Raw genomic sequence first — 11,754 nt, forward strand, 5'->3', positions numbered from 1 at the left:
CCAATAGAATGTTTTTATTTTTAAATACAGTATTGTAGATAGGTATCATAATGTGGCCGTCAGTTTGTACAGAGCACAAAGTAAAGATTAAATGTTTTTTAGCACTTCAACTTCATCATTATCAATGTTAATAAAAACATTTTAAGGGAAGAGAAAAATACCAAACTAGAGGCCAGTAGGACCACATTTGTAGTTTCTTATTTTTTAAACCAAAAATTTCATCATGTCATTTCTTGGACAAATCTAGAGATCCCCCAATATATATTTGCAACTTATTCTATACATCTTCAGCTGTTTCATGACTTATGAATGTAAAATTACTTAATTTCCATTTGTGTCATCTAATCCTGTAATTTGAGCCACTCCCAGTCTATGCAGTAATTATGAGGAAGATGTATAATTTCAAATTCCTGTAAAGCCTCTTTTCCTTATTTGGAAAAGAAGCTTTGAGAAGAGCATGGTATTTTTATTTTAATTGAACAATAAAGTATCCTAAGCATTACTTTACTAATAAAGGTATATCTAAAGAAAACACAATGAAACCTTGATGGTTTCTTCTTGGCAGTTCTTGTCTCTAATATTGCTATTTATGGCAATGATGCATTTGGCAACTTTTCTTGAGGAAGCATTACTAATTTGAATATCATCCCCATTTTTTGCCTGATGTAAGAATACTGGATGTTTCTGGGACAAATGAAAGGTTTTGCATGGAAACACTGTGGAGCAAACATTTAGCTCAACTAAATGTTTTAAAGGCTATTATAGGGCTTGTTGAAGACCAGATTAGAAGCAAATTGTCTTCTAAACAACATATATTAACAAACTCTTCCTCTGTCACACATTATTATAAATGACGGTATGTAGGAGTGTGGTATGTTCAAACAAAAATTCAGGAAGGAGACAGGAATCGAATAATAATAATTAATTAATAATTGCTTACACTTATATAGCACTTTTCTGGACACTCCACTCAAAGCGCTTTACAGGTAATGGGGACTCTCCTTCACCACCACCAATGTGCAGCATCTACCTGGAATGCCATCCTCCATCTCTTGACCAGACAATGGGTTATGTGCCATTTAAAATCAGGGAGGTTTACAGTGCTGGTCAATACATGTGTCTGGAAAAGATGTCAGATCATCTGTTATTAATCTATACCAAAGGGAGAAAGGGAAGGAAGTTTCCTTCTCTCTGAATGACTGTGGTTTTGTGTAACTTGTGAAAGTTTTGGTAACTCTGAGTTTTTGGAAGAATTACTTTGGGTTTTTGGAGCTGGTAAACAGCTTATCTGTCAGGTTATCTGGCTATTTACAGCAAGGGACAGTGTAGATCTGACCTCAAACAGGACCTTACGGTTTTGTTTTGGAGTTTTCCCATACTGTATAATAAAAGAGAATTGTCTATTCGTTTACCTTAATAATGCGATGCAAATAGATGAGATGCATTTATTACTGCTATGGTTCCCCATATCTAAGTGAACCACAGTTTTAATTACATAAGCAGATGGTAATAAAATGAATGTTGTTGTTTTTTCAGAGATTTTACACCTATTTTAATATTTACTTTTTGGTTTGTGTACTTGACACAAAAGTTGTTGCCCAAATAAATGTAATTTCAAACAATTTAAGATCCAGAAAAAGTTCTTCAAGACAAATCCATAAGTACTGAAGAGAATTAATCTAAAGCAGTCCATGATTAGATACATCAGTCAGGTTTTTCATAGCTGCATCAATTCTCTTCATTCTATGATTTATGTTTTTAAATAAAGCTCCATCTCTATTCAGTTTAACACTTTCTCTTCTACATCATCACAATATCTTCCAGTTTTGTCCTCCAATGTCTCCTCAGTTTTCTCTGAAATTTGAAGAAAGCATTTTCACAGCCTTATATATCCTTTCAATCTCTTTGACTCCTAAAAGGATACAGCTAGTTTACCCTATCTCCTTATGTCATTCCAGTATATTAGTCCTAAAATAAATCTAGGTGTTCAATAAATTGATAAATAGGTTTTCAGTAATCACTATAAATTATTTAGATACAGTGGTACAAGTTTACAACATTATAATTGACATCTGGCACTTGCTCTCTCCTGTGATCTTTACAAGGCTTTCCAGCTTTCTTATTGGATAGGGTCAGCACTGCATACAGTACATTACTCTGTGTGGTTGTACTGACATACAAGTTCAGTGTAGTGAAATGTGAAACCAAATATTTATGTACCGTAGGTTAATGGTTAAATTGCTTTAAAAGAAAATTATACTGAATCCATATTTTTTATTTGCCCTGCCAACGTGGTGTTACCACATGTTAATCAATTGGCATTGCTGTTTACTGCTATGGAGTGGAGGAGCTGAGGACCAAATATATTTTCTTCCAAAACAAGTATCTGTTACAGCTATTCCCACTCATTCTCTCCTTTGCCATTTCAACAGTACTTACAGGGATTTACAGTAGAGTGCGTCTCTGAATGTGAGCGCTGGAAATGATGGGTGTGCAGCAAGTCACAGGACTCACTACCGAAAAGCAAGACAAGAAAATCCTGTTTGACTCAAAACACCCAATGATCAGCCAGTTGTGCACACATGCTTATTCAATTGAAGGTAACACAAAAAGTTGTGTTTATAAGCTTGTACTCAAAAGTTGCATATTCTCATGTATTTTCTCTTATTTTATTAAACTACACTTTTCAGTGACGTATAAATGCTTTAGTGCATGCTCAAATATCCTAATAAGGTTATATTTAAAAATTCTTAGAAGAGTGAAGAGACTGAATTATTTTTTCAAAGAATAGTAAAATTGCTTGAGAGCATGTACTGTATGCAGTTAATATCATTGTAGTTTAAGGTTTCTTACTACAGGAAATAGTTACTATTTACATAAGGAAGTATAGTTTGGCCTATTATGAATATAACTGTGTATATTTATACAGTATGTTAAATATGTGGTAAATGTATTGGTACAAGTTAATTATTACAACTATTATATTAATAGTGAGACTGAACATACATATCTGGTATTCAAATTAAGGTTTACTAATATTTCAACAGAAAGATGCCACTGTAACTGGCAGATTAACTTGAATTCATACATATTTATTCAAAATATAATACTATGCTTTTTAAAATGATGACAAGGTGGTAATACAGGGGCGTTTCTTTTGCACCTCTGTAGTTGCCAGCATGACAAGTTTACACATAGCAGTGTAGCAGTCTCTTACATTTCATTTTATTGATGTCTTGCATGTTCATAGTGAATTTTAAAATGCACAGGGAATAGAGAGAACTAAAGGAATGTGACATTGAATTCAGCATATTTGACAATTAAAACACCTTAAAAGATATAAAAGCAGATCCAATTTTTGTAGTGCTCCAGCATGAGGTTCCATTTTTCACATTTTGCCTGGTAGTAATTCTCTCCTTATTTCACACAGTACATCATCACATGACAACTGGCAAGAGAATCTGTCTATATTAATGCACTGTAAACTTATGAATGTTAAATAATTCCCTACATTCACAATCAAATATTGCAAAAAATATACTCTCAACCTTTGTGAGGTCTGTAAATGTTTATTGTTGTAAGATTTTGTAAAAGTGTTTAAATTAACCAAAGGAATTGTTGCATATACAGTGTAAAAGATTATTTCATAATTATCCTGTAGTAGAAAGCAATACAATCTTCTTTCAAAAATGATGGTAACATTTTTTAAAATTATTTTCTATATGATCTCAGTTTAAGATCTTTAAGTGTGGTGAAATACTACTGTAGATTTAGCTGGAATCTTTAATGCAGATATACTGTAGTTGTTTTTGAAGAAAACATGAATGGCCAGTTGAATTAATTATTAATTATTACTTAACTAATGGCTAGCACTTTTATTTTGGAAATCACTAACACTTCTCTGCACAATGAGGTATAAATAACCATCAAATCCCAATCCAATAATGGGCTTATTGCAAAAATCTGAACAGAACACTTTAAGAATGTGAGATAAATACTGAACATGAAATCAGACCACGTGGTTGCTCTCTTGCCTTTTGTTGTGTAAAGAACTCTCTATTCAGCACGCATTGTAGCTCATGGATGCTTCTCGAAACTTGTGGATACTCAAAACTGGAGGTTCACACATGGTAAAATGCTACAGAAAAGCCCACATGGATACTCAAAACCGCGTAAGGTAATTTCTCCTTTAGAAAGGTATTACTGCAGTTTGGTCAATTTTCTTCGAAGTATCAAATGTATTTTAGGTGTACATTGTGTAACTTGCCAGACTGAGAGAATGGCAGTTTGCCAAGGAGGACAAGGCTAACAGGATCTTCTTTCTCTTCAGGACCAACTTCAAGGGTGAAGATGGAATGGAGGAAGGGGTGTGAGAAAGAAAGGGGGAGTTCAGGAGACAAGGTTTATTTATACATACAGTAGTGTAAGTGGGCATGATTAGAATTTTCCCTCCTGCTCAAACTTCTTTATAAAAATGCTGTTTTGTATAAATAAATACAGTTTCAAGAAAAAACATATATATAATTATGGGAAATACAGTTTCTCACCATGATATCTTTTTTATCCAGACTGGTCTTTTTATGAATTACCAATCCACTTCTTCCAATTCAGGTTCACAGGGGAGTCCAAGCCAAATCAAGCAAGCAATGGACACAAGGCAGGATACACTCTGAATGGGACACCAGTACATCATAGGCCACACGCTCAGACCTTGGTCCAATTTTCCCAGAAAGCAATTAATCTACCAGTATGTTTCTGGACAGTGGGGAAAAATCAGAGCACCCAAAGGAAACTCACATGAACATTGGGAGAATACAAGAACTCAACACAGGAATTGACCCCAGGGTCCCAGTGCTGCAAGGCAGCAATACTAACCACTACACCACCATGCCACTCCTCTTAAAGTCTCTCACTGACTTTGAGAGTTTGGGAAAATGCTCCTTCTGCCTCTGGCAAGGCACCCAGACAGCAGATCGACCAACAGTTGGAAATCTTTGCTTCCTGCTTTTTAAAGTCATTCCACAGATCCTTAGTGTAATTCAAGTCAGGACTTTGGAGGGGCCACTGAAGTACATTCACTTTTTTATTCTTACAGTATGTCACTCCATTATAGCTTTGGTCTTATGCTATGGATCTTTGTCCTGCTGAAAGGTACATTTTTCTCCAAGTTTTATGTCTGAAGCTTGTTTCCCTGTAATAATTCCAGGAACCCATAATCCTTTTTTTCATTTATATTACCATCATTTTTGACAAACTTCCCAATCCCTGCTGATGAGAATACCTCAATGCTCCCAGCACCTTTCTTGACATTGTTGACTGACTGATGCACTATGTAGCATCTGAGCCGGATATAATACTGTACTTTGCATTTAGACCAAAAAGTTTAGATTTTGTTTCATTTGATCACAAAAACTTTTGCCACATGTTTGCAGCATCACTTAAGTGCTTTATTTCAAATCTCATATGGGATTTGAGATTTTATTTTTAGCTCCATACTAGTCCCCTTTGTGACGTGTCTGGCATATTGTTGACCCATACACATTTTGTCCCATCTCATCTTGAACTCTGTAGCTCTTTCTAAGTAGCTGTTGCCCCATGGTGGCATCCCACATGAGATTCTCATTCCCTGCCTGTTCAGTTTGGAGCAACAGCCTAATCTAGGCAGTATCTGGGTGGTATGGTACACATTCCACTTCTTAATGATAGACTTCACACTACTTAAAGGGATATTCAGTGTTTTGGAATTTTCTTTTATATCTTTCTCCTAATGTTTGCTTTTCTGTATCATCCTAAGTTGTTTTGAAATTTCCTTAGTCTTCACGGCTGAATCTTTGTTTAAAATTCATTACCTGACTGTGGGACCTTACAGTTATAGGTGTATTAATTGTGAAATCATGTGAACCACTTTTACTGCACATAGACAAACGCCACTCAACTAATTGTGTGGCTAATTAATATAATTTGGTGAATTAATTTAGGTTTGTCACAGCAAAATATTTGAATACTTATGCAACATAATTTTTCCAGTTCTATTACATATTAATACTTATTTACTTATTTCTCTTGTTTATTTTTGCCTTGAATGTGCGGATTAGGTTGTGAATAAAACAAATATATATTGCTTTTTTGACGTTCCATGATGGGATGTTTTAAAGCAACAAAAATTGAAAACTGCAAGCACAGGAATACTTTTACAAGGTATTGTCATATCATAACCTCTATTTTATACTGTAGTACATTTGTACTGAGTAACTGTTGCAAAAGTTTTGTTTATGACCTTATTTAAGTAAGTACAATTATGTTGTAATTCTGGAAAATATTTTATAATAATAAACTTTATTTTATACATCACCTTTAAAAGTATCTTCAAAGCACATCAATAAAAGATAATACAGTTTAATAAATAAAAGAAAACAGTAACAGAGATAGGCAATAACAAAATTAGCATGATATCCTTGGGGGCAAAGTTCCAGAGCTCTGGGGCTTAAGAGGAGAAGGCCCTGCCACCCACTGCGTGTAAGCAAACTTGGAGGACAGACAGGAGACCAGAGTCAGATAAACGAAGGTTGCGAGGTGGGTAGTAGGAGGATAATAAGTTGGATCAGTACTGAGGTGCCAAGCCATGTAGAGCCTTAATAGGTGAGCATAAGGATTTTGAAGTTGCCATGAAGCCAAAGCAAGGACTCCAGGACAAATAGTTCTAAAAGGATCCTACTCTTTTTTAATTATTTTTTAAAATGCTTCCTTTCTACAAAAAGATTTGTTAATTGATTTATTTGCTTTGTAGACTTTTATTTGCTGACTAGGTGGATGAATCATGCCCTTTCAGTCTTTTCATCTTTAAAAGGTTAAAATAAAAACACTACATAGCATTAATATTAGGAAATATTAATAGCAGAAAGGACAGTAACGACGTAGAAAGAAGAACAGTAGCCTTCAATTGCATGCAAGTAGTGTTTGTGGAAAGCAGAGGAGCAGCATAGGAGAAAGTAAGCAAACAGATTAAAAAACATCCATTGTCACAGGCATGCAAAAGCCCCTCTTTGAAGCAAAAAAAAGAAGTTTTAGATCTTTGGCCACTAACTATGGTCGCGTAGTGGTAGCGTTTCCTTACCACAATGCGGAAAGTCACAAAGTTCATTCAAGAGTGGTTGAAAATGTCTAAACCCAAAATGTAAGGCTATATTAGGAACTACTGCAGTTAATGATACTTATAGTACAAGCTGAGTACACTCAAACAGTTTAGTTACAATATTCAATATTGTTTTTTTCAATTGTTATAATGTCTTTTGAACAATAGATCGCCCATATTATATGAAAATTAAAAACAAACAAGCACTGTGCTTCTCCTATCATCATATACTCATTAAAATGAACATTGTTAAAAAAAGTTGGAAGTGTTGTGAAAGTGTAAAACATATTTTACCTTATCCATTATGTTTACTCTACTAAAATATATATACATAAAAATCCTTTATTCATAGCTTCTAAGTAAGATGTTCTTTTTCACTCATTTGCTACTTTGCATTTTTCTCACCCTTTCTCACCCTTTGTTTTTGCTGTCACCTACATTAGATTCCATAAAGCAAACAGTGGGGAAAAGCCCCCGAAGGAAAAAAAAAACTTCAATGCTAAATTCTCCTACTCTTCTTGCTGTTTTTGCAGTTCACCTATATCAACGGTGCTTTCAAGTGTTCAGGAGATTTGACAAACAAAATATTGTTGTGGTTAGAAAGTACCACTGCTGTTTTTAAACCCGCAAGTAAAGCTCTTGTGGTTTTAAAATTAAAAAGCTCCTTGAGTCATTACTCTAACATAAGCTAACCCTTTTTCTATTCGCAGCTATTTAGAACAGATCTCTTTCTCTATTTTAACTGTTGTTGACTGAGAGCTTTGAATGCTTGGTTCAGCATCAAAGTTTGTTTGTTTTCTATTATGGTAACGCTATATGCAGATTTATAATACTGTACACTAAAAAGACAGCAGGGGATCATGAGCTGTCTTCCAGTGTAGACCGAAAAATTAAATGTCATAAACAATCAGTTTAAACAACAGCACATTCTTTTACTAGTACCTAATAAGAAAGTGAGCCAGAATACATAGATGCAAAGATATAACGTAACTGTTAAATTCAGTTCGGTTCATCATGTGTGCCAAACTCACATGATGTAGGGTTACTATATTTTGGGTTTTTAAACAAAGGACTTTATCCATATCTCTGTCATAGTTTGCACTAAGGCCAACTCTCCTAATGCGTAGGTGGGAGTTTTAATTTAATTCACTAGTTAACAGAACACAAAGAAGGATGAAACATAAGTACATGATGGAACAATTAAGGTTTTATGTTATTCTCATATTAAATGTATACAGTATATCTTAATTATTTTTGTTTCATGTATTAAAGTAGTCAATTAAAAATGCCAAGCTTCTCGGCACAGTTCATAAGTACTTACTGTGTGATCTCTCCATTGCTCTTAGTTTTCACAAAAATAGTAGAGAAAAAGCACAAAAATACAAAGAACGACTTTCATGATTCTAGTGTATTTTTAAGGGAATAAATTAATGTATAAATGCAAAAATGTGAGATTAGATATCTCTTTAGATTATTCTACTCCCCTCAGTGTTGTGAGACAGCTAGAACTAATTAATATTCATTTCCTTGATAGAAAGTTTGTAGAGTAGGTTGAACTGCAGTGTACAAATAAAGAACTGACATTTTTAAAAACATATTTTGTGCATAAGGTTTGAATGAGTACAACAACATTTGTTTCAGCAAAAAAGTATTTATTCAGACAAGTAGATGACAAGATCGCCTGTCTTCAAAAGGTTAGGGTTCACCTCTAATTTAGTTTATTATTTGTTAAATGACGGCTGAAATAGCAGTAGCACATGAACTTTGAACTATGAAAGTAGTAATTGGTGCCATGTGATGAATCCACCAATATTCGTTTTCCTTTTGACCTTACATGTGATGCATATTAAGATTAATTGAAAAGATGATTTATTAAAAACAGTTTGTTAATGTTTCTGCCATATTTGCTTGCAGATTCATAACATTATATTTTCAGGTTGATGCACAAAAATAGAAGGTCTGTCTTGCACCATGTCTTCTGTGCTTGCACAGCAACCCAAGAGACCACACTGTAAATCTGACAGGAAATGCAGCAGAACACTAATAAAGTTATTATAATGATAGTAATCTCAATGGAATAATTCCCTGAAAGCCAGACAGTTCTTGTGGTGTTTGGCAACTTAAACACTTAAACTGTTTCCATATCTGGATGAAAGTGCTTCAATTCAATTGAAATATGAAGAAATATAAAATTGATAATATTAATGGCTATGCTGCTCCCTTATTTTCCCTGTTCCTCATAATTCTGAAAAACAACAATAAAATAAGATTGACTCAAGGGTATTAACTCATCATTCTAAACATATAATTTTAGAAATATCAAATATACATGAATATGTATGCAATATTTTTGAGAAGTAGAACAGTGCTTTATTTTATAATATTTTATTTTATTGTCATGCTTTAATGTTAATTTATATTCAATACTAAAATAAATAAAATTTATTGCCCTATGATTACAGCACAGTTAATTATTCCACAAGCTGCTGTAGTAAACAAATATTTAAAGGTACACATCTGAACATTATATAAAGTGATTCTGTATTATGTTGCCCAGCAAAATAGTGAAATAAATGGCCAACTTTTCCATCTTTTTGTGGTTGCTAAACCTAGCAAAAGAAAAATTATTTATGGTCTTACCAGTTCAGTTACAATATATGAATATAAATTTTCCAAGTTTATTCCTGACCTTTATACAGGTTTTTTAGGATTTGAATTTCTGCAAATATTGTCTCTGTTAAATAACAGCTGTCTTTTAATGTGCTTTGAAAATTGAAAGAGAAAATATCAAGAATATATACTTTAGTTCCATGCCCACATTTCTTCACTGAACATGTAACAAGTAAATATACAGCAGTTGTTTTTCATATCTTGGGCGTATTTGATATGAACACAATTTTACTGTTCTTGAATATGTGCATCATCAGACAGTTACTAGCAGGAGATTAGGTCTTATCAGGGAAAGGGAAGTTCCTCAGTTCTCAATGAGTTCTCATTAAAGTGGTGGCTCCGTCTCCAAACACAACCTTACCTTCTGGAGCCATAACAATATCCCTGTCTCCAGTTAACCCACATAAATAAAGCCTTTAATTTCTACCCTTAATTTTTTAATGTGCTCTCAATATGTGTATTTTTATATACAGAGATTGCCTGTACTCTCACAGAGTCAATCCAAAACATTGAGTATGGCACAACACATTTGGTAGGGAACATTGCTTTGTCAAGCTTCTTTCCATGTCACTGTTGCAAAAATACTGTAAAAAGTGCTAAATGAATTTCAATATTAAGTTTTAAGAATAAAGAGCTTTTCCCCTTAATTAAAACAACTAATGCTTTAGCTTCTTATATACAACAGATGAAAAAAAACAGCCATTGTATCATTGAAATGCCTCTGAGCTGTGTACATAAAAAATGTAGTCATTTGAATATATTACAAATGAGTTTAGTTTTTTTTTATTATTATTTTATATGGAGTATCTGTCATGCCGTGATTCCAGATGTCAATGATATGATCATTTTTTAATTCTTGTATTGTAACAATTAATCAAGCAATGGGGGTTAGACTGTATGATTCAATTCTGAAGAGATTTTGAAAAAAAACATGCATGAATACATTTATTACTAGTATTAGTATTAGTATTATTATACATAGTAGTTGTACTGAAGTGGTCTCATACCAAAACATTAATTAGCAAAAGAGTGCTAAAATGTAATGTAAAAAGTTGAAGAAAGTTGAGAAGTAAGCATCATTAATTGGTAAAATGGAAACACTAGGTCCTTCATGTGGGGAAAATAGCCATCAGTTCTAGACCAGCAGAAGAGCACTTCAGGAAAAAGAACAATTAATCAATCATAGTCTATTGGAAGGGGAAAATACAGTGGCCATATGGACAACTGTTTTAATAAAATACATATTAATTGTGTAATAAAGCAATATATGTCTTGTATAATTAAGCTACATTGAAAAGATTACCTTCCTGCAGACATTTTCGCAAGAGAAGCATAGTCAATCTTAGAACTATAAACATCACAAAAGATGGTATACTATTCCTTAGAAATATGCCAGTATAATCAAGAGAAGACATCTGACTGTAACTTGTAACATAGAGAAGAGCTGGATGAAAGCAATTATAAATTTAAGTGAACAAGAAGTTAATTTGTAAATGAGGTCTTTAGGCCTGTGAAGATACTGCACCTCTCAGTACACAGCATCTGAAAGAAAAATATATTTATGTCTTGTATAATACATTTTGTTTACTTGAATTAGACATACTTCTCGATAATACCGTTGTGACTAGCCATCTGCCTTTAAGAACCCACAGTTTTAGGAAGTTGGTGTTTTGATGTGCTACAGCTGTGAGTGGTGTTACTTAAATTGCCTGTCTTACACCCCTGACTGGGGCTGCAGTATCTCTCTGGTGTAGGACATGGAGAGAGAGGGAAAATCAATTCTCCCTAGCAATATGGCAGTTGAGGACTCTCCCACACAGGCACTAGAGTGGTATGAGCGTGCTCTGAGTGTGCTGTCTGTAAGTGTGTTCACCTGGCACATGCAGGAGCTAGGCAACAGGTCTAATAGGCCCTGAGCTACTGAGGTGCAGGTGTGTGTAAGTAGTGGGTGC

The sequence above is a fragment of the Atractosteus spatula genome, chromosome 12 (assembly GCF_055471065.1).
Source record: "Atractosteus spatula isolate fAtrSpa1 chromosome 12, fAtrSpa1.hap1, whole genome shotgun sequence".
NCBI lineage: Eukaryota > Metazoa > Chordata > Actinopteri > Semionotiformes > Lepisosteidae > Atractosteus > Atractosteus spatula.